Source organism: Sus scrofa, chromosome 7, assembly GCF_000003025.6.
Source record: "Sus scrofa isolate TJ Tabasco breed Duroc chromosome 7, Sscrofa11.1, whole genome shotgun sequence".
Classification (NCBI taxonomy): Eukaryota; Metazoa; Chordata; class Mammalia; order Artiodactyla; family Suidae; genus Sus; species Sus scrofa.
In genome coordinates, this window is record NC_010449.5 from 11,815,045 (window position 1) to 11,838,900 (window position 23,856).

The 23,856-nt window shown below is 45.4% G+C and overlaps 1 long non-coding RNA gene across 3 annotated transcripts in view; it reads right to left on the reverse strand.

Annotated features, from left to right (window-relative positions):
* LOC110261786 overlaps nucleotides 1–23,856 on the reverse strand; it is a 134,034-nt gene that overhangs the window by 22,866 nt on the left and 87,312 nt on the right. For 2 of the 3 annotated variants that reach the window (XR_002346324.1, XR_002346325.1), the window contains exons 4-7: nucleotides 20,789–20,912; nucleotides 17,622–18,201; nucleotides 16,913–16,988; nucleotides 3,681–3,783 (exon numbers count right to left, since the gene is read on the reverse strand). This is a non-coding gene — a long non-coding RNA (uncharacterized LOC110261786). The remainder of the gene's footprint in view (nucleotides 1–3,680; nucleotides 3,784–16,912; nucleotides 16,989–17,621; nucleotides 18,202–20,788; nucleotides 20,913–23,856) is intronic. The other variant, XR_002346326.1, reaches the window with a different exon arrangement.

Consider the following 23,856-nt stretch of genomic DNA (forward strand, 5'->3'; position numbering starts at 1 on the left):
TGGATCCTTAAGCCACTGAGGGAGGCCAGGGATTAAACCCACATCCCCACAGATTCTCTGTTGGGTTTTAACCTGCTGAGTCACAATGGGAACTTTGGCAAACACTTTTAAAAAAGTGGTTTCTTTTCTTATTTTTTCATAGTATTTTTGATGACTGAAAGCAGAAGTACTTAATACGACTTCAATGTTCTGAGAAACTCTTCTACCCTTGACTGCCACTGTTTTAGTAAAGTTTCTTGTTAGAAAAATGTGAAGAGCAGGGACTTTTGTACCTTTTCTATTTCAAAGCTAAAAAGTACTGGTTTAAAATAAAACATTATGTGTGTATGTGTTAGACTTTATTTTTAAAGAGCAATTTTAGGTTTACAACAACATTGAGAGGAAGGAAATCTATATTAATAATAGCAGTAATGAAGCTGACTAGCATCTATGAGGATGCGGGTTTGATCCCTGGCCTCACTCAGTGGGTTAGGGATCCGGCGTTGCTGTGAGCTGCTGTGTAGGTCACAGATGCTACTTGGATCCCATGTTGCTATGGCTGTGATATAGGCCAGCAGCTGCACCTCTGATTTGACCTCTACCCTGGGAACCTCCATATATTGTGGGTTTGGCCCTAAAAAGCAAAAATAAAAATAAAATAACATAACAGTAGCACTTTGTATCAAGTTCCTGTGGCTACTGTAACAAGGTAGCACAAATTTAGCAACCTAAGACAACAGAAATGTATTCTCTCACTTCTAGTTTGGAGGCCAGAAGTTCCAAATCCAGCAGGGCTGTCCTCCCACTGGGAACCCTAGGGGACAGACCAGTCTCTGCCTCTTCTAGTTCCTGGAGATGGTCAGTGGTTAGCATGCCTTGACTTGTGTCCACCACACTCCAATCTGCCTCCATGGTCACAGCACCTCCTCCTCCTCTGTCAGTGTTCTCTTCCCAAGTCTTACTTTTATAAGGAACTTACCTCTGCCTCTAGGCCTCCCGGCATAATCCAGGAAGACCTCATCTCATCCCTAACTTTATTACATCTTTTCCTCCCCAATAAGGTCACATCCACATGTTCTTGGGATAAGGGCAAACACAGCGCTTTGTGGAAGGCCACCATTCAACCCACTACACATCAAATATTTATTGTTTTCTGTGTGTGCCTTAAGGAAGTCTGGCCAGCAGCTATCAAGATTAAAAAAAAAAAAAGCATTCTGTCTTGAACCTTCATAAATCATAACTCCTTTGGGGACAGCTGCCAAAGACCAGACTAGATTAAAATTCGGAAAAGGAGAATGGTTTATAGAGGGAGTTAAAACTCGAAATCAATAGTTAGACCAGGGAAAGGAAATTAATGTTGGTTAAATACCTTCTGCATTTGCTTTGAAACATGCTCTCATTTAATTTTTACTGCAAATCTGTGATGTACCTATTTTAAATCATGTTTCCATAAGGGGGAAATAGAGGCTCAAGAAGCTTGGCAAGAAGCCAAGTGCCACCAACTACTAAGGGCTGAGCCAAGACTCAAGGCCCACCTCTGGCTCTTCTCTCACCGAGAGTGCTGCTCCTCTAGCAGGAGAAGGAATCTCTGGGTACATTTGGGACCTCTGAGCCATCTGTCACTGGCACATGCCTGTGTCCTCCCTCTGCTGGGGTCCCCAAGGGGGAGCAGAGAGTAGAGGTCTTAGGGATTTGGCCAAAGTTGGGTCCTTGGTCTAGGCTGAGTTCCTGGATTATATACTAGTACAGGAGAGGAAAGAAATAATTGTCAACACTGGTTGTCCGCTCTGCCACTCTCCTTTATGCATTATCACTATCATTGCGTCTTCGTAACTAGGGACCTCAACAGGCAGGACTGCCTGAAAAATCCAAATGTGATTTTTCCAGGGCAGCCGATTAAACAAGGATATCTTAAGGTATCAGCATAATGATTCTGCTATAGTTTTTTACTCAATTAAAAAAAAACCCCGAAACCTAAATCACAAAAGACAGGAAGTTTTTTGTGAAAACCGATTATGAAACTTTGGGTTCAAAGATGAGTAAATATATATTGGGTGGGGAGGAAGCAAATACAACATACCAGAAGATAAAATAACTTTGTTTTTCAAAATCAGCATTTAAGTATGAGTCTTAAATGCTCCTTTCTTGAGTAAGGAAACTTTTTCATTCAAACTACCAAGAAATGCAAAGAGAATGTCTTCCGTGGTCATGTGCACCCTCTTCATTTCCCCTCTTGACTCTTCGCCTTGAAGATGATGGACACATCAGCATCTGCACCAACCTGCTTGTCGAACTTTAGCATCTGAAGGTAGTGTCCTTAACAGGAGGGCAGTTCAACCTGAGAAGGAACTGCACCTACTGAGAAAGCCCCTGGTGGCCCAGCCCCTGGTAAAAGCTGCATTTCCTGCTAGATGGTGGTTAAAAGTTTGGAAGAGCTGAGCAGTTATCTCCTTTGCAACAATCAGCAGTAAGTAGAGTAGCTCATCTTTAATTAGAGTTAAATGTGTGAATCACTAATGGTTTAATGACAAACAATTTCATAATCAGGCCCTTCATTTGTTCTGGCAAGCTTTAGATTCCTGGGATCCTCAAGGACAGGATATAAAGACTGTGGGAATTAGGGATCTCAGAAGCTTTCTCCATATAATCTTGCAGACAAAAGCACAAAGGGCTAATTCCCTTATCGAATGTCTATTGGCAAGATGTACCATTAATGCCTTGAGGGGCTTGGACACCCACACCAGGACCCAGACTCAGAGGCTGGCATCATTGCCAGCTTCCTCCCTCACCTCTCTCACCGGCCTGGGTGGAGTCCTTAGAAGTATTTTACTTTTCATCTGGATGCTGGCAGAAGGTATCAACTGATTAGGCAATCAGGGTGGGTTCTGCAAGAGCTTGGAAACCTCCGGGCATATTTAAATCTTATTAGCGGATTCTTCCAAAGAAAGGGCCTTTGAGAGCTAGAGGTGAAGCTATACTGGTGAAATGACAGATGTGGGGTTCATACCTTCTGTCAGGAGAGCCTGCCTGGGGAGCCTCACATCTCTCCAGTGAAGGCAGAAGACTCCTGTCTAACTAGAAGCTGACTGATCTGGCTGTTCCGAAAACAGTAGCTGTGGCCATGAGTGAAATGACGTTTCGCACCTGCTCTGTGTGAAAAGGACTCTGATCATTTTGGTCCTCTTCACACAACATGTCATCATCAGTGTCTGCAAATCTCAAAGGGAAAAAGTCCTTGATACAACTGACTCTCCCTTTCTTGTGGATTAAGGCACTCCGGAACCATCACTTGCAGCGCTCCTAGAATTTACAGCTGTCAGCTAGGATGATGGTGACTTGCCAAGTTGGAAAAATGTCTCAAGGCTTCATTACACTTTTAACAAAGAGTACGACATTAAAATTGCGTAACAAAAATTGTGTAGGCAAGTATTGTCATTGAGTGGCTATTTACATTTAAGATAACAGGTTCATTTTGTAATAATAATAGGTAACATTTACAGAAGAGTTGTTGTTCTTCCAACAAACCTATGTGGGAGGTGTTATTATTTTCATTTTACAGATAAGGAAACTGAGACACAGAAAGGTTAGGTAACTTATGGACGGTCACACAGCTGGTAACTACCAGGGCTGGTTCCAAAGTCCACACTCTTTTCTATATACAATAGTAAAAATTCACATATACAAATCTACGTGAGTCTTACCTTTAGTTGCATAATTGATTTTGCCACATGGACAAAGGCCTTGAACAAGGGCAGCGTGGACAGGAGGGAGGTCCCAGAGCATAGCCGTCCAAAGCGTGGCTTCCTGGTTTAGATAAAAATGAGCTAATTAATATCTCATGCCCAACACGTACCTTTGTGGGAGCTTTGACAAGTTTCCTATGTCTTGGGACCTCAGTTTGCTCATGGACAAAACAGGAACAATAAGGGTACAAAACCTATAGGCCGTGATGGTTATACACGATAACTAAGACAGTACCTAATGTTTATTGAATGCTTATTTTGGTCTCAACGATAAGATACTGGGGAAGTGATTGGTTTCTCCCTTGACATAAGATAAACACTTACATAAGCTATTATTATTGTTATTATTATTTTCTTACTATATGTCAAGCCCATTTTGACAGACTTTAAGAGATCATTAACTCCTTTTAATTTAATGAAATTCTGACCCATCGAATATAGTTCTTAAGTGGGTCAGGAATAAAGCTCAGAAACCCTCTTTGTATGTGCAATTGCACCTATAATTTGTTTTTCATTTTAATCTAATACATAATTGAGCACACATTTTAGAATATCACATTCTACCTTGCTTCTGCTATTCTGGGAAATACCTTGTCTTTGTCATAGGGTATTACTAAATCTAGCTAAATCTCCAACTTCCTGAGAATCTGATAAACAGGCTCATTTTTCTTCACAGATTATTAAGGAGAAGAGAATTAAGTCTGAATCCTGACCTTTATCTACAGTTTAGGACAACATATATATTATGGCTGTGAAAGTAACTTGAAGTCATAGCCATAGTTTCTTCTTGGGCAAAGTGATGGGGTTACACTGCAGCCATCAGGGCCACCCCTGAGCTACAAACTGGCAACTACAACACAGCCTTTATTTTCTAATCCATTTCACAATCCATTCTTGGCAAGAAGCATTTTCTACTTTTTGAACTGTCAGATTCTTGGGCTGGGCAAATTGGGTATAGCTTTCCGATTACACATTCCGTTCCTTCCCAGCTTACCAAGTGATTTCACGTCACTGGTGTGATTTACTAAAGGGAGGGCCATCTTAAGGCACAAGCCTAAATTACACAGGCAGCCCCGAGGTGTAAGCAGAAGCACTGCGGAATCACGGATATAATGAAATGGGGTGAACTTGCTATTACCTGTGGCCCAGATGCAAAAGAGGCTCACCCAATAGCCTGGGAAAGCTGGCGCCAGCATCCCATTTTATTAGGGGGATGCTGCTGCCACATTTCCATGTCAGGGAGCCCCATGTCTTAGTAAACATCACAATAGCTAGAATCGGACCCTTTAAGAAAGCAGCCATGCAATTATCAGTCAAGTGCAGTCTCTTGATTGTGGTCACCCTGACATGACTAGTTGGGTAAAGTTTGCGGTCTTCCTTCTGACTAGTGTTTCTAAGCCCTGTCTTCTTGTCCCTTCCCCCTTGTCCTTCCCACCTCCTTCTAGCAAAACCAGCTCTTGCTCCCTTTTCAAACATCAGTAATGTACTAGTATCTTTTGTGTTTGTTTGTTTGTTTGTTTTGTCTTTTTGCCATCCAGCGTCATATAGAGGTTCCCAGGCTAGGGGTCTAATCGGAGCTGTAGCCACCAGCCTACGCCAGAGCCACAGCAACGGGGGATCCGAGCCGCGTCTGCAACTACACCACAGCTCACGGCAACGCCGGATCATTAACCCACTGAGCAAGGGCAGGGATCGAACCCGCAACCTCATGGTTCCTAGTCAGATTCGTTAACCACTGCACCACAATGGGAACTCCCTGTACTAGTATCTTTTTAAGGCTTTTATTCTCGCTCTCCCCACTCTTTCCATTGCCAGAGACCAAATCCTTGAGGAAAGGGACTGGAAGACAGGGTGATGGAGGAGCCACTGGGTCAGAAGACTGGAAGTCAGAGGATTACATTCTAGCTCTGCTATGTAGCAGGTGCGTAGCCCACCCATCCACTCTGGGCCTCAGGTTTTGTTTGTTTGTTTGTTTGTTTTTATCTGTCAAATGACTAGATGGGAGAATCTGGATTTTTATAACTAAGGCTCATGGATCACTAGTGACACACATTCTGGAGGAGAGCAGAACATTAAAAATTTTTTTTTCTAACTCCCATGTTCTGCAATGCTAACCATGAGTGTTAGAATCTCAACTCATGGCATGGGGAGGACGTTTGGAGGGTGCTATCACACCACTCCTAAATTCATGTCTCGTCATGGGCACAGAGAACGGGGAGAGAAATGGGCGTGAATCCAGTGCCTTTGTTAGTGCATGCTCGTTACCTGCAGAATTCTCACCACTGTGCTTTTGAAGATGCTGTTATCACCAAAGCACAGGTAAGGAAATTGACTCTTAGAGAGGACCTTCCCAAGCCGCACTGCCGGTAAGTGGCAGCGTCTGTCAACTTTCCCATTCTCTATCTGCCACGAGACTGGCCCTGTGTATAATATTTGACTAAAAGATTATTCTGAGAGCATTCCCACAATTCCAGAAATGCTAAGTCTCAGCTGCTCTGTTTGCTATTCCCCAACATTTATTATTTTTTTTTTTTTGAGTTCAAAGAGGCTGGATTTCTTTAGACTCTGAGATCCAGCATGAATCGTGTAGTTGTGCCTGAGATTGCCAAGGAGCATGCCTTACCTAGAGCATGGAAAGTCTTCTATTGCCCCATCTCTTCCTTGCTAGGGTGGCCAACTTGTCCCAATTTTCCAGGAATGTTCTTGGTTTTAAAACTGGAATTTCCAGGACCAGGAAATACCGCCGCCCCAGGCAAATTAGGATACTTGACCACTCCACATTTTCCTGAGTTCTGAATTTCTGTATCTGGTAGGACAAGCCTTCTATTCCATACACAATATTAAAATAATCACTTCAGCATTCCCGTCATGGCTCAGTGGTTAACGAACAGGATTAGCATCCATGAGCACGTGGGTTCGATCCCTGGCCTCGCTCAGTGGGTTATGGATCCAGTGTTGCCATGAGCTGCGGTGTAGGTTGCAGACTCAGCTCGGATCCCATGTTGCTGTGCATCTGGTGTAGGCTGGCAGCTATGGTGTAGGCCAGTGGCTACAGGTCCGATTGGACCCCTAGCCTGGGAACCTCCATATGCTGTGGGTGCGGCCCTAGAAAGACAAAAAGACAAAAAATTTTTTTTTCACTTCTTTGCCTGTTGAGATATTATCTCATCAAATTGGAAGTTATATCTGAGACAGTGTGCTGCAAAACAAAGATGTCTGGGGAGTATTCAACATTCATTTGGGCTTGGGGACAGGAAGAGTCTCAATGAGCCCAAATACAGATACAGTGAGAAGCCTTGTGGTTATTGGTTGGAAAAGCAATGCCACAGACATAACCTCATGAACAAAAGCAATGAACGATGGTTTCAGATAAGCTCCAGACTGACGCTCCAAATTCCAGCTGATCTGGAATCAGACTGTTTCCACCTGGGTAATTCTGCCGGGTAAGAATCAATGAGTAGCCATAGAGAATTGCTTATTTAACCAGGAACTACAGTTAATGGTTCTCCTCAGCCAATGTGGGAAAACTGGGTAAATTATAAAATACAAAAGTTAAAAACTTAACCTTTAACTTATAAAGTTAAAGACTGCAAACAGGTAAACAACTTAAATATATGCACATAAAAATGATTTGCCACACCCTTGTTCTAACAGAGAGAAGGAACAGAGAGTCCCAGAATTCATGTAACAGAAATGGAGACCTTCTAGGGAGAGGAAAGGAGAATTGCCATTTGCTGAAAACCATGCCAGGCATTTAACAGATACCATCTGATTCTTTCAGTAACCCTCCTTTTACCTTGCTGTTACACTGCCCACCCCATCCACTGCACAGATGAGGAAACTGAGGCTCAAGCCCAGGGAGAAATAACAGGCTTGCCCAAGTTCCCACGGCTGTTTGCCCCAGACTCTACCGCCTGTGCTGATAGGAGGCTAGGACACAGAGAACAGGACTTGGTTAGTTTGCCCGGGGCCGGCCCCTGCACAAGGCAATGACCTGCTGATTTTTGTGAGTAGGGAAGCTCCCAGAAAGGTAGTTCTTTAGCCCAGCTTCATCCTCCAGGAGGCAATATGGGCCTGGAAGTGGTTGCCAAAGACCAGATGTGTCCAGAGAGCACCCCGGTCCAGGAAGCAGAGCACCTAAAGACAGCCAGGCAAAGCCCTGCAGGAGACCCACAGCAGGGGACCCGAACATGACTGAGCATCAGAAAATGGGAGGTGGGGATGCAGCCAACAACACTCTAGTCTCCTCTCCTGGTGATTCTGAAGCCGTGGGTGTGAGGCAGGAAGGTGAACTTTGAGCAAGCTGATTTAACCACTGCCCAATTTGGGAACCATTGGTTTACGAGTAAGACGCAGAGCCTAGAAATGTGGCCTGCATCCTATTTCTTTCTCAGCTACAGACTAACTTTTGAAGAACAATTTTAAGTCTTAAGAGTCTTTTGTGATGGGAGGCTAAAACGTAGCTCAGCAATTATCTATGAGCTCTGTGTCTTGGATCCCCAGATGCATGAAGAAGTGGAATCTGAAAGTGCTTTTCTGAAATCCTGTTAAGATCAGTCAAAGGCACAGAAAATACCATGTGCTCTTGGGAGGAGGGGAATTCCATCTGCCATTATTATAAAAACAGCGTTTACTGCGGCAGCCAATAAAGTGCCACATTTTGTTCCTGGTCACCTTAGAAAGATATAGTTCTTGAATCACAAAACCCACACAAATCTCCCTAATCATGCATGTGAAAACTACTTGGAACCATGTGCATGGTTCTCCCTTGCTTAGTAGGGAAAACAGCCAGCAAGGTCCCCGCCCACGCCACAGACCGAGGAGCCCCATGAGTGAGGCCCATGAGTGCTGGAGCCCCATGAGTCTGTCCCTCGTGGCTATAGTGACCAATTATTAATCAATGTTCCTAAATTCTAATTCTCATGCAGTAGGTGATACAGGAAACCTTCACAAAGTCCTTGGTGTGGAAATGGACTTTGTCTCAAAAGTTCATTTGCAACTTGGAAAACTATACTGTGTTTAAACTGCAGTTAGTTTTCCATAAAATACCATCTATCCTAAGAGATACCTTAAGTCTTGAACAGAGAAGGTGATAGAACCAAGTGATGCAAATGTTTAGCAATGCGTCTATGGGGAAATACATCCGGCAAAGTAAAATTAGTGTCCAGCTTCAGTGAGCTCTGCGGGGTCTGGGACACCTACCTTCCTCTAGGAAAAAGAACATTCCCCATCAGCTGGCCAGGGAAGAAGGACACTCAGCTTTACACGGAAGCTGGGGGCTCCTGTGAGCTGGCTGGATAAGGCTGGGGCTAGTACTAAGGGGCAGGGATAGGATTGTTGGCTCTTCAGTTTGAGGGTGAAGATGTTCAGATTAGATAAAATGATGCTCCAGGAGACGGGAATGGGAGGGTGGAGTGGGTGGAATGTGCATTGGAACCTGTGGTCGTGACTATTTGGGAAAATGGTCTCTGCAGAAGTAATTATGTTAAGGATCCTGAGATGAGATTAACCTGGAATGGAGAGGGCTCTAAATCCAGTCATAAATGTCCTTAGAAGAGAGGAAAAGGGGGGAAGACTCAGAGGAAAAGACCATGTGATAATGGAAGCAGCCACGAGCCCAGGAACACCGGGAGCTACCGCAGCCGGAAGAAACAAGGAAGGCCCCCTTCTGGGGATGTGAAGGGAGGGTGGTGCTCTCAACCCCTTGACTTGGGACTTCTAGCCCGTGGAACCGTGAGCATAAATTCCTGTTGTTTTAAGCCACTCGTGGAGTGTGTGGTAATTTATTATGGAGCCCTAGGAAACCAGTAGAGGACAGAGGGTGAGGGGCTGCCATGAGCCAGAGAACTGTGCGTAGGCTTCCTTGGACTATTGCTCGTAAAGACCACAATGGTTTTTATAACAATCAATCCAAAAGACCTATTTTCAGGCTCTATCTTTCTTGACTTCAACTGTTCTGGAATGACTGACCACCTTCTTTTACTTATTTATTTTTCTTTTACAGCTGCACCTGCAGTATATGGACCTTCCCAGGCCAGGGGTCAAACCAGAACTGCAGCTGGGGCCTACACCACATCCGTGGCAACATGAGATCCAAGGTGCATTTGTGACATATGCCACAGCTTATGTAACACTGGGTCCTTAACCCACCAAGCGAGACCAGGGATAGAACTCCAATCCTCGTAGAGACAACATCAGGTCCTTAACCAGCTGAGCCACAATAGGAACTCTGACCACATTCTTCTTCTTCTTCTTTTTTTTTTTTTTTGGTCTTTTTTGCCATTTCTTGGGCCACTCCCACAGCATATGGAGGTTCCCAGGCTAGGGGTCGAATCGGAGCTGTAGCTGCCGGCCTACAGCAACTCAGGATCCGAGCCACGTCTGCAGCCTGCACCACAGCTCATGGCAACGCCGGATCCTTAACCCACTGAGCAAGGCCAGGGATCGAACTTGCAACCTCATGGTTCCTAGTCAGATTCGTTAACCACTGAGCCACGACGGGAACTCCTGACCACATTCTTCTTAAAATGCTCTTTTCTAGATTTCTGGGAGCCTTCTTGCTCCTCAGTATTTTCTTCCTACCTTTCTGATCATACTGTCTCCTTTGTAGCATGTTCTATGTTACCCGACCCCACTTCCTCCTTTGATTCTGTACTTTCTCTACTTACACCCGCAGTTTTAACTGCATGCACATGACCCCCAGATTTCCACTTCCAGTCTTCACCTCTCTGCTGACTTTCTTGCCCAACCTCCTCCTGCATACTTCCTTTTAGATTTCTCAAGGGCATCTGAACACAACACGCCCCACCCCAACCTTATTATCTTTCTCCACCAACAAGGTATTTCCCCCGCCCCGTCCCAGTATTTCCCAGCGTGGTGAACGGCTCCACCACAAGCTAGAAATGTAGATGCCGTCCTTGATACTTCCCCTCTTCCCTCCCGTTTCCAGTGTCATTAGGCTTAATGATTTTTTCTTCTAAATATCTTAGATATGGCCATTGTCTCCATTCTGGTTTATGCTCCCAACGCCTTTTGCCTTGACTATTGCAGTAGTCCCTTAAACCATCTTCCGCATCCCTCCCTGTGTCCTGTATTCCATTCTCCTCACTACAGCCAGAGTGATTGTTTTAAAAGGCAAATTTGATAATGCCGTTTTCCTGTTGGCAACATTTCAGGAGCTCCCTCCCTCAACTGCTTGAAGGATAGAGAACAAACAAGCAAGCAAGCAATCTAACAAACAAAAAACGACTCCTGAACATTGGCTATAGATGCTGCATGGACCTGTGGACTTTGCTGGCCCTGAAGCTCCCTACCTCTCAATTTCTGTCCCAGTTACCACTGACTACTTTCAATGTTATTTACCTGCCATGGTCTTTTCTACCACAGGGCCTTTGCACATACCTTCCCCACCCTCTCCGCCTGGTTGACTTCTACTTATCCCTCAGATCTCAGGTCAAGACTTCCCTGGCCTTCTTGACAAATCAAATCTCCTAATCTTCTGTACTGCATTGTATACTCCTCTCCTTAGCACTGGTTCACATGTGTACCTTCATCTTGGTTTAGAGGTGGTGGGGTATTTTATGTTAAAGAGGACTTATACCTCCTTGTCATAAGTGTCACTTTGCCAAAAACTAAAGGTCGTCCCATATAATTAGTTGACCTGGACAGGCCTCTCTGATGCTGTGTTGAAAACTGGGATTAATCCCCACTGTTTTCTGCTATTCCCTTAGCTGATATTCTGAGAAAATAACTTGTGACCCAGAAAAGCCCTTCTGAGGTCTTGAGCTGAAAAGCATGGTGGCAGTAATATTTGGAAATAGGATGCCAAATGGCTGAAGATGGTTTTTCTGGGTCAAAAGTATCTCCTTTTCCCTATTCCACAAGTGGGAGAGTCACTTAGGTTAGCAGGCTACTCTCTGGAAGAGACAAATTCTCCTTAAGTAAAATCAGACTCATTGGTACTTTCATGAGAATTACTGTCATCAAGAAAACAACTCTAGCCGGCACCCTGGAAGTTGGAAAATTTCAAGTTCTATGGGAGATTTTTTTTTCCTAATTTTATGTTCTGAAAATGATGTGAACATGTGATTTGGTAATGCCTTCTCAGAAAAAGCTGTTTTTAAATTGACAATGCAATTTTGATCTGAAGGAACCTTAGCACCCTGCAGAATGAGGATGAATATTTAGCAGGCCTAGGGGTGTTATTGTCAGGCCCAGCCCAGGCTGGAGGCTGTGGGAAGGCACTGATCTCCCAGGCTGGGAACCAGGAGCGGCTGGAGGTGAGTGAGGTTGTGGAGGGATGTCTTCTGCTGTTATGCAAATAACTCACACCTTCCCCAGGTTTTGCAACACATCGTCTCATCTGTAGGTATCTTTTCTAAGCCTATACACTTTTCATTTTGATCACTAGCCATTCCCTGCATTTTCTTTCTCCTGCTCCAACAACTGCACATTTAAATTTTTCTGGCATTGGGTATGGCAAAAGGCTTTACGCAATAATTTCCCTCTTATCTTCAAAAGCAAAATAGCTGGGAATTTCCATAGTTACCTGCCAAACCACATCTCCCAAGCTTCCTCTCAGACTTAGGACAAAAATGCTTCAGAAGATTGCATAACCCATTTTAGTTTCTAGAAAACATGGGCTTAAGAGGGCATGATTTGCCATCACAGGAAAGGTCAGGTTCATGCTCATCTGGTTGTAGGTTTTACAGCAGAAAACACTCATGCCAGATTCCAAAGATGCTAGTTTTCAGACATTTGGGAAGAAGCAGCTGGTGAGGTGTAGCAGGTAAGCTGTGCAGAACCAGGGGCTCCCTCCTCCCCTAGAAAACTCGAGCAGTCATTCACCCACATGGAGAGAAGGGCAGCATCTGCCACACACCAGTGGTTTCTGACGGACTCAGGGCCAAGGTCTTTTGCTTGCTAGGCACGTTGGTTTTTTCCATTTGCTTTGCCCCATCCTTTCTCTGCCTTGCTCTGTGCCTGGGAAGGCTGGTTCCTGACATTCATCACTGGGGCTGCCTTGGCCTCCACTTCCTATTGTGATCAGTCAATGGGAACCACATAGGAGCCAGCAGCAGGAGCGGAGAGAAGACGGGGTGTTTCTTCTCTGCCTATCCCTGCACCTGCACCGCGTTCACGACAGTGTATGTCCCCTCTGGGACCACAGCCCTGCCTTCATTGCCCTCTGCTCAGGCCCAGGGGTGTTGCTGGGCTCTGGGGTTGGTATCTTTAGCTCTGCCCACCTCTTTAAAGTCTCCCCAGTTGAACCACCTGAATGGAATTCTGTCTCTTTCCATTATCTCAGCTGATGCTGGGTTGCTCCAGAAGCACAACCCCCCATCATTGGCCATAGTCATAGCAGCCATGGTCCCACTGCCTTTGGATTAGGGTCCAGCTCCCTCCAGTGGCGCCCAGGCTCCAGCTTCCCTGTCTTGTCTCCTGCTTCTTTTCCACACAGGTGGGGATCCATCCCTATTTCCAATCCCTATTTCCTCACAGGGCCCCTCTGCTCCAGACAATTCAGGCCACCTGATGGTCAGCTAAGCTCTGCTCTTCCTGCCTTTGCTTTCAGTCTTCCCTCCCTATGGGATGTTCTTTCTTTCAGCTCACAAGAGGGAAAGCTGTCTGATTTTGGCTCAGATGAAAAGACACTTCCTGGTGAAGTCTCTCCCAATCTACCAGCCACAACCAAGCTCCTGCTCCTCTGTGCTCCCTGCCTGTGACACTCACATTAGTCTCAGTGAACACAAGAGCTAGTTAAGTTTGCTAGTTCCCTTGTGTTCTCTTCTCCACTACGTGGTAAACAGGAAACTAACAGGAGCAGGAGAAAATGACTTCATTTGGAAGGAGGAGAAGGGACTCTGAAGTCAACCTGCTTGTGACCCTGGTAGTCACTTACTCCTGAGTGTACATGCCCTCATCCATAAAATACAGTGGTTGCACCTGGCGTCCTTGACCGTCTCTACCCGTACTGAGACTCTATGAACTCAGTACCAGGGCTCTAAAGTATAGCTTATGAGATGCATTTATTTTCTCTTCTTGCTGCTGCTTTCTCTGTGAATGGGTGAGAATGAGACAACTGGGCATTTTCTCAGTGGCTGGTGGGCTACCCAGTGATGGAGAGGGCGCTAACAGGACGGCTAACAGCACAGGCTCGATTGACACCAGGTTGGGAGTTCCAACTCGCGATTGTAGCTCCGCAAACTCAGGCAATGACTTAACCTTTCTATGCTTCAGTTTTCTCACTTACCAAGTGGAGCTCATAATAACATCTGTCCCAGAGGTTTGCAAACAGATTAAGGCAGACCATTTAACTCACTCTTCAGTCTGCTCCATAGCAGACACTCATTAGAGTTAGAACAGTGGAGATCTGCCTCCTAAGTCACTGATGAAACCTATTTAACCAGGAGAGAGACCCTAAGCCCTAGGTGCACTTTAGACTCATTGGGGAGCTTTGAAAACATACTATTGCCTGGGCTCTAGTCCAAATGGACTGATCAGAATCTCTAGGGGTGGGACTCTGGCAGCACTATTGTTTAAGAAGCTCTCCAGGTTATTCTAACTCACAGCCAAGGCTGCGAACCATTGTTCTAATGAGTATTTAACTGACCTCAGGAGAGGAAAAACTACTTGTTAATAGTTCTTATTAAGTCATGTGGCAGAGAAAAATCTGCTTTCCCAATTCAGGGTCAGTAACTAAACTCTGTCTGTCTCCTGGCTCTTCCCGGTAGGCCTGGATATAAAGCCACCTGCCTGAGCCCTTATGAAATGATTGGTGACTCATTCTTTCCAACATGTGAATTTATTCTGGAGGTGTTCAAATCCCTCAACACTCTAACCGATGATATGGATTTTAAATTCAGAATCTCTAGTCACTACTTTTTTCAGTTCCATGCTCCAAACTATAAATTAATAGGATGTCACCATGGAAACAGGTATTTCTACTTAGGGATCAATCTTCCCCTTGGAAATTTGTTGCTTCTATCTTGTGATTATGATCAATGAGAAGTGGTGAACAACTGAGATTTGTATTCATGGAAAGTGCGTAAAGGATCAGGACTTAGACACTTAAGGGTGTACAGTCCTTTCTCTGAATTCGTTAAGGTTTCATTTGTGAAAATAAGACAGTCACTCCCTTCTGGGAAGAAGAGAAGAAGAAAAACCTCTATGTATCTAGAATATTGTTCGATGCTGCGTAGATATATTTCCAAATAGGAGAAAGTAAAATTATCATCATAATCTGCCTCACTCCAATTTTTGTCTCCAAAGGATAGAACCAAAAACCAGTCCAAGCCCATTTTGGACTGACATAGAGGGTGCTGGGGGTCTGCACCCTCGGTTTCCATCCCACTGATGAGCAGTGGTGCCCACAGCCTGGAGCAGTATTTGCAGGGTCCTTCTGGGCCCTTCTTGATCCTGACAATTTCTGAAACACCCCATCATCAAACACTTTGACTTCATGAATAATGGGGAACACGGGAAGGAAGCAAGGAGAGAACCAAGTGGGAAGGGGCACGTGTGAGAAGAGGGTAAAGGAGGGGACAGGAGACCCACATGGCCCTGTAGAAGGAGCTGCTTTCAGAAAGTGTGGTGGCTTTCCCATGTGTCAACGCGGCTAGTCGGCACTGTGCATCTCAGACTTCCCGTCTCTGCATCTTTCCATTTAGGTTGGGCCACAGAGGCATCCACACTGCCTTGCACTTAGCAGCCTGTTCACATGATCACTTATCTGCCAGCACGTGTTGTTGGTGTAGGACATCAGCGGGCCCACAGCTACCTCACTTTCTCTGGACCCTCTCTCAGCTTTTCTCCAGGCCTGGTGGGGCGAACTCCATGACAAAGAAGTCTAGTTTCTGATTCCTGCAGAATACTCCATCATCAAGGCTGAGAGATTGCCATGGGTCTGTCCTGGGGGTTCCTGTCCTCAGTGTCATGTTACTATAACAGGAACAACAATTGTTAATTTCTCATAGCACAGGAGCCTGGAAGCCCAAGGTCAGGGTGTCAGTATGGGTTTTAGTGAGGGCTCTCTTCCTGGCTTGTGGACAGCTGCCTTCTTGCTATGTCGTCAGAGGGCAAAGAGGGACCACCTCTCTCTCGTCTCCTTTTGTAGGTGCACCAATCCCACTCAGGAGGCGCTACCCTTATAACCTAATTACCTCCTAAAGGCTCACCTCCAATATCATCACATTCGGGATGAGGCTTCAACATACGAATTTTGAGGGGACAGAAACATTCAATCCACCTTGGATCCACCTTCCCTTCCAGGATATCTGATCGAAAACTTTAGTTTCCAGCATCAGGTACAGAGAAACAGCCTTACAGAGACTTTTTAACCAATACCTACAACTGTGTAATGTCACACCCCTGTAATAAATTCGTGTGTGTGTGTATGCACATATATCTGTGTGTTGATCTCCTAATGATTCTGCTTCTCTGAACCCCAATTGAATAGTAGGAATAAATGGAGGGGGATATAGCATAAGAGGCCAGCACCCTTGTTCTGCATTTGCAGTGCTGGGTCCTGCCAGGTCCCAGAGTGAATCTGACTGCAAGCCAGGCCAGTTCTCCCAGGGGATCTTAAAAACTAGAACTGAAAGAGGTACTCTCTATAGTTCTGGAAGCTTTGGGAAGTCAAGCTGAGGATATACTGGCAGTTGTATTAGTCTGATAAGGCTGCTAAAACTAAATACCACAGACTGGAGGGGTGGGGGGACTTGACAGAAATGTATTTTCTCACAGTTCTGGAGGCTGGAACTCCAGGAGCGAGGTGTCAGCAGGTTTGGTTTCTCTGGAGGCCTCTCTCCTTGGTTTGCAGATGACGGCCTCCTTGCTGTGTGTTCACAGGACCTTCCTCTGTGTGTCTCTTTATCTTTTTATAAGGACAGCAGTCATACGGAATTAGATCCCCATTTTAAGGGCTTCGATTTTTTTTTTTTTAAGTCACACCTGCAGCACATGGAAGTTCCCAGGCTAGGGGTCAAATCAGAGCTGCAGCTGCTGGGCTATGCCACGGCCACAGCAACACGAGATCTGAGCCCCCTCTGTGACCTACACCACAGCTTGTGGCAGTGCTGGATCCTTAACCCATTGAGTGAGGCTGGGGATCGATCCCACATCCTCATGGACATTATGTCAGGTTCTTAACCCACTGAGCCACAATGAGAACTCCCAACATTTTAACATACCTGCCTCTTTAAAGGTCGTAGCTCCAAATACAGTCACCTTCTGAGGTGCTGGGAGTTAGGGCTTCAACATATACTTCTGGAAGGAGACACAAGTCAATCCACAATATAGTTCTTGGAGGGCAAGTGTGGTGGGTATACTTTTTGCCCATTGGAGAAAGCTTGACTACAGTGAAAAAGAAAAATGTAGCAGATGCCCGGAAGAAGAACTAGCACTGCACTAGGAATACACACCTTAGAGTCAAGGTCAAAGCATAATTTTAGTTCTGATTCAGCTGCTCTGGCCAGTGAAACAAAAGTCTCAAATTGTAGCCAGGCACAAGCATTAAAATTGCTTAGTTTGGTCTACAGGAGACTTTGGCCAGCTGGGCAAATCCATAGCTTTTACTTTCCTAGTGTTTACATCTTCCAAGTGTTTTTGATAAATTCCAAAACAATTTGGCTATGTCACAGAAATGGAAGTCACGCTTTTTTGTTTGCTATTGTACTGTTTTTAAATAAGTCACTTGGATTCTCTTTCTCTTTGGGCTCTGGGTGGCCTCTCAGTTTTGCCCAGGGCCTGATAATGATCTGTGGTTGAATGAATATTCGAAAGGAATGGAAAAGAGGTAGAGATGCAATGAGCAGGACCTGTCTAGTGGGTTGACTGCTGATACAGTTCTGTCTGATTACTGCTTTGAACATCTGGGGTAAACAGAGGGTGCTGACTTACCGAGGGCAGCCCGTTGCCACCAGCCAGAGTAGTAAGGCGAGGGAGCAGCCCCCTCTCCCCGCCTTCCCAGAACTTCTCCAGTGGGAAAGAATTTCTCTTGGAGGTGGCTATGAGGGCACCAGCTTGGTGGGGTGCAACAACGGGGGTCTCTGGGAGGGCACAGTGGTGCAGGCTCCACACAGCTGTGTCAGCCGAGATCAGCGTGGGCCAAGTCTTCTTTAGCCAAGTCTCTGGGGGTCCTGAAGATCATTAGGGCTCTTTGAGGCCTTGGAGGCAAAGGCTGCTGGGATCTTCCTGTTCTCCTTTTCTGCCTGTGGGAATGAGTTCTAGACGAGGGGATTCTTTGCACCAGGTCACAAGTACTGGCACTCAGAGTGGCAATAGAGCCAGGGTGCTGGAAAAGGTGCCTGCAGAACTATCCCAGCACCTGGGTCCTTCTCAGAGAAGAGTTTGGGCACTCGAAGCCTTAGAGGCCAATAACGAGAGTAACAGTCAGTGAAGCTGGAGGTGTGGCCAGTGAGGTGGGAGGATGACCAGAGAGCTCAGTGAGAAAACTCTCGAGAAAGACAAAGTGATGGACCTAGAGAAAGACAAATATAATATCACTTATGTGTGGAATCTAAAAAAACCAGTACAAATGAACTTATTTACAAAACAGAAATAGACTCACAGACATAGAAAACAAACTTACGGTTACCTTAGGGGAAGGCGGGGGAGGGATAAACTGGGAATATGGGATTAACAGATGCACAGTACCATACATAAAATAGATGAATGAAAAGGATTTACTGTAGAGCACAGGGAACTATATTCAATATCTTATAATAAACAATAATGGAAAAGAACCGGAAAAAAGAATATAGATATATACCCATATATGTATATAGCATTATTACTTTGTTGTACACCTGAAACTAACACAATATTGTAAATCAACTATCCTTCAATTAAAAAAAGAACAACTGATCAACTGTCAAATTCTGGTAAGTATAACATTGCTTTGGACCTGCAGCATGGAGGTTGCTGTCTAATAAAGAATTGGGCTTGCCTTTGTCCTGGTGTCCTTGGATTATCCAATTGATAGGAATGTCTTTATCACTTTTTTTTTTTTTTTCTTTTTGGTAGCACCTGCAGCATGTGGAAGTTCCTGGGCCAGGGATCAAATCTGAGCCACAGCTCAACCTACACCACAGCTGAGTTACTTAGCTCCTGGAACTTTCTGGTTGGTGGATACACTGACGTACTGGGAGGGTGACATGCTCTGACTCCACAGGGAGGGGACACACAAGCTCTGTGTGCAGGATACCCCCCAGACCTTGCTCTATGTGTCTCTTCATTTGGGTTGTTCCGGTTTATATCCATCATTATAAAACCCTATTCATGAGCATAGTGATTCCAGAATTCTGCAAATTCTGGTTAATTCCTCTTAGTGAATTACCACACCTGAGGGTTGCGGGAACCCCTGAATGTGTAGTCAACTGGTCAGAAGTGTGAGTGGCCTGGGGAGCCCTGAGCTTGCAACAGTCTTGTGGCGAACTGAGCCCTTAACTTGTGGGGTCTGGAGGAACTCCGAGTGGTTTGCATCATAATTGCAGGGCAGTGTGGCAGGGGCCCACCAGTAGCATGGATGAGTGGGAGGTCAGCAGTGTGCTGGGGGTGGAAGCTTGAGAATCGTGGGTTTAGAAGAAAAATACCAAGAAGTGAAAACGCAAGTATAGACAATTGCTTTGTGGCATTTTGTTGGGAAAGGGAACAGAAAAATGGGATTAGAATGATACTGAACTCTCAAATATTGACTATTGGTTTATAAGGGGATAAAATCCTATGATACTGAACTCTCAAATATTGACTATTGGTTTATAAGGGGGTAAAATCCATAATAAGAGTTAGGATATGTGAATGGCACAGCTGACCTGAGAACTTAGGAAGGAGAGGCATAGGGGAGGAGAAAGGAGTGGGAAGAAACCAATCAAAGCTAGCAGGTAGCAGGTGAGGGGGTTGGGAGGAGGTCAGGACACCCAAAGAGCTGGGCTACCAGCATGGCTCGGAGGGATTCCAAGCCAACAGAAATACCACAGCAAAAGAATTAATTTACCAGTGGATCTTCTGGGTGTCTCAGCTTTAACTGGCTGAGGGGTGACCAAGAGCTGGTGATTCATACTAAGTGGAACATGAGTTTACGTCTTTTTCTTAGCGGTCCCAGCACAGCCCTAGGCATAGAGCACTTGATAAAGATGTTCAATAAACACTTGCTGAGTGAATGAAGCTTTACGATACTATTTTATTTCGAGCCCCCAATTTCTCCCCCAACAATGCCCTCAAATCGCCTATGTGGGACTCTATTAGGATGAATTCCCGGAATGATCAGGTGGAGGAAGTGCTAGGAGGCTGAACCGGATGGTCACCTACTGGGGACTTTTGAAAAGTAATTCCTGAACAAAGAGGACTCCTTAAGTCCTTGCCAACATGAGAATCTTTGGTCCCATGATCTCCAGAAAGGCCAAGAGAAATACTAAAGATGGCAATAATTAGAATGTCAGTAATTAGCAAATATTGCCTGCTTACTACGTGCTAGGCACTGGGGTAAACCATTAGCATGCATTCTTCCACTTAACCATACCTGTGAGGTAGGCACCACGGGTATGTTCATTTTTCAGATTAGCAAACTGAGGTATAGAAGAATGAGACTTGTTCAAAGTCTTCCTGCTACTGGTGCTAAAGTCTTGTCTTGACAAGAAGCATGCCTTGAGTATTGGGTCAGTAGTTCCCACATTTGGCGTCTTGTCGGAATCACCTGGGGAGCTTTGAAAATGCCCCAGATTCCAGGTTACACCCCAGGCTGGAAATTAGAGTGTTTTGGATGAGAACCAGGAATTAGTATTGTTTAAAGATCCTTAGCTGGGAGTTCCTGATGGCTCAGCAGGTTAACAATCTGGTATTGTCACTGCTGTGGCTCTGGTTACTGCTGTGGTATGGGTTTGATCCCTGGCCCTCGGGGAATTTCTGCATGCCACAGGCGTGGACAAAAAAAAAAAAAAAAAAAAAAATCCCCGGCTGTTTCTGGCATGCAGCAAAGTCTGGGAATCACCTCCCAGGCTATACTGACTCTCAGAAGCAGGTTGAAGTGACCGAGTGCTGGGCTGGGGTGTGCACGGGAGAAGGCTCACCAGATACAGAGCGGAGCATCCAAGTGGAAGCCACTGTGGGCTGAGAGGATGGCTTTCCTGAGGCTGAGGTTTCCCTTTTAGTTCCAAGTTCTCATCCCCATCCCCAGATTTAGGGGAGGGCAAGCTGAAATATTACAAAGACAGGATTAAATGGACATCAGTTTATGATTATGGTTATTTTTGTCATCATTCTACAATTACAATCAGCCGGAAGAGTTGGTTCATTCTAATAAGCTAATGAGTACTGTAGGAGAGCCTCCCCAGTAATTCATGGTGATGTGTTACATTAAATGTTAACTGCCAAGACCAGAAAGTTAAAAAACAACAACAACAACAACACACCACCCACACTTTCCTGTAATCCCCCTGCAGAGAAATTCCTCAGCCTTAAGCTGGACATTCCTGTCCAACATTTAGCCTATAAATGCAGCTTTGTCATTTACAGTGAGTCCAGCAGGAGACACCATGAATGACTCTCCCTTTCCAACAGGCTGCATGGGAGGAATTTGAAGAATAGGGCCTGTCCCAGTTTTGTGGTGCAGCAGGTCCAGGCCATCTATTACAGCCAATGAAATGAAGCAGACAGCTTGAGGGTCATGGAAGCCATGAGGCAGCTGGTACCATCTGTGATATTTCAGGGCACTGAGTACTGGACAGCTTAGAAGTGAGGGTGAGAGGTTATATGCTAGATGATCTAGGGCATAAAATAATGGGTTGTCTGCAGAAAGCACATGATATCCACACTCAGGGGCAAGGAAGGCACTGTAGGGTGTTCCTGCCTATCACAGAACAGCCTGGCATCTTCCTACCCTCATATATTATATCTGCCTTCTGCTACAATGGGGGAGTTTTTTATTTCATGTCTCTAGAACCTCCTCTGGCAAGGTTAACAATGGAAATGGGGGTGAAGAGTAGGCATGGAGTATACGGGATGTCTATGCAGTAGGGCCAATCTACCTTAAAGGGTTAAAAAGAGGGTGCCGCCTATTAGCATCTGTGTTAGTTTCTTATTGCTGTGTAAGAAACTAACCACACATTTAGCAGCTTAATGCAATACCTATCTACTAACTCATGATTCTGCTGGTAGAAGTTTGGGCATAGCACGTCTGGGTTCTCTGTTCAGGGTTTCACAAGGTGAAATCAAGGTGTTGACTGAAATCAAGGCATTGACTGGGTTGTGGTCTCATCAGGAGGCTTGACTAAGGAAGAACCTGATTCCAAAGCTCATTGAAGTTGTTGCAGAATTTGGTTCCTTATAGTTAGAGGACTGAGGCCCTGTTTCCTTGCTGGCTCCCAGCTGTGCCACCTGCATTGCTTGCCTTGTGGTCTCCTCCATCTCCGAAGCCAGGCGTGGCAAATGTCCTTCAAAATTCAAGCCTCTTTTGCCAAGAACATTCCTATCACTTTGAAAAGTTCACCCGATTAGGTCAGGACCACTTTCCTAGGGTCAACTGACTTGGGATCTTAGTTACAGCTGCAAAATTCCTTTGCAGCGGCATTTAGATGAATGTTTGATCGAATAACTGGGAGAAGGGGTGTGTACACCAGGCCACAGGGGAATCTTGGAGCACCTCTTAGAATTTTGCCTACAACAGCATCTTAGGTCAAGTTCTGAAAGTGTGCTAGTGAGCATGAGCAGTGCATGGGCCCAGTACCCAGACCATTTCTGGGCACCTCTGCTTCCCTGAGGCTTCCCTCTCTGTGCCCTTTGACACTACAATGCTTGCTCTATAAGGATGGTCTTAGAATTGGCAATAAAATCTTCATACAGTGTATATTTGTTTTGTGCAAGGCTTATGGAAATGTTAACGTTAACTCATTAAGGAGACCTAGGCTGAACGTTCCAAGCAATATACTGTGGGACAATTAGTGCGCGAGAAAGCTGGTGCGGTTGGAGGAAGAGAAATATAGGAACATTTTAGTGAAAATGGTTTTTACTATACTTTCCACTTAGAAGTTGTATATCACATGCTAATAAAATGAAAATACATCAGAGGACAGGTTTTCTATACATCTTTGGAAAAGGAAAGACCAGTCAGTTCTTTCTGAAATGAGCAAAGACAGAGGTGACTGACAGATGCAGAGATTGGGCTTGGCTGAGGAATGTGGCCTGAGTGATGCTGAAGGCCACATCATAGACCTTGGTGGGGAAGAGGTATAAAAACAAACGAGGGCTGGTTGGGATGAGGAGAGGAGAGGAGATGACAATGGAAGGGGCTTCCAGACATAACCAGTGCTTGTGCGATTTCTGAGCACAGAGTGAAGGTTACTGATGGCAGCATATTCATTAAATGCCAGACACTGGGCTGGATGCTGGGGTACAGACCTGCTCCTCCCCTCAAAGAGCTCAGGAGTGGGATAGACCAGGACAGGGGCTGATAGTCTTGAGGTCTAGTGGTTAAAGCTATGAGCAATGCACCCAAGAGATGGTGGAGCCCAAGGCACGCACCTAACTGCAACCATGTGTCAGGACAATCGAGCTGAGTCTCAGAGGAAGACTAGAATAATTTACCATTTATCGGTCCGTTTGCAAGACATATGTGTTGTACAGGTCATGAGAATGCCTATCCAAGTGCCAGACTCACAGGAAACACTCAAGAATATTAATAGTTACCATCCTCATTGTTTCATACCATGCCCGCCCGCCACCTCCCACTGTACGCTCTTAGAATTTTGGATCTGGAAGGGGTGGAGAGATGATTGGGTCCTATTCTCTTTGTCAGGTGCGAGGTGGAGTGACCCAACCAAAGGCATCGGGTTTGCCCATCACTGGAGTGACTGCCATCCTGTTTCCCATCCTGGGAGCTCCTGCAGTGGTTCTTGACCTGGAGTGTGCATCAGCATGTGAAAAGCTTCATAAGACAGACTGCTGCCCCCTGACCCTGTAGGTCCTGGTCGTTCACTTGATCTTGGTGAGGGCCTGAGAATGTGCATTTCTAAGGAGGTCCCCGGAAACTAATGCTGCTAGGAACTTGGAAACCATTGCTCTGCAGCACACTCTCATTCACCTCTGTGGATGGTGCTTGCAAAGGGTTAACAAAACATCGCATGGTTGGTAATTTTCCAAC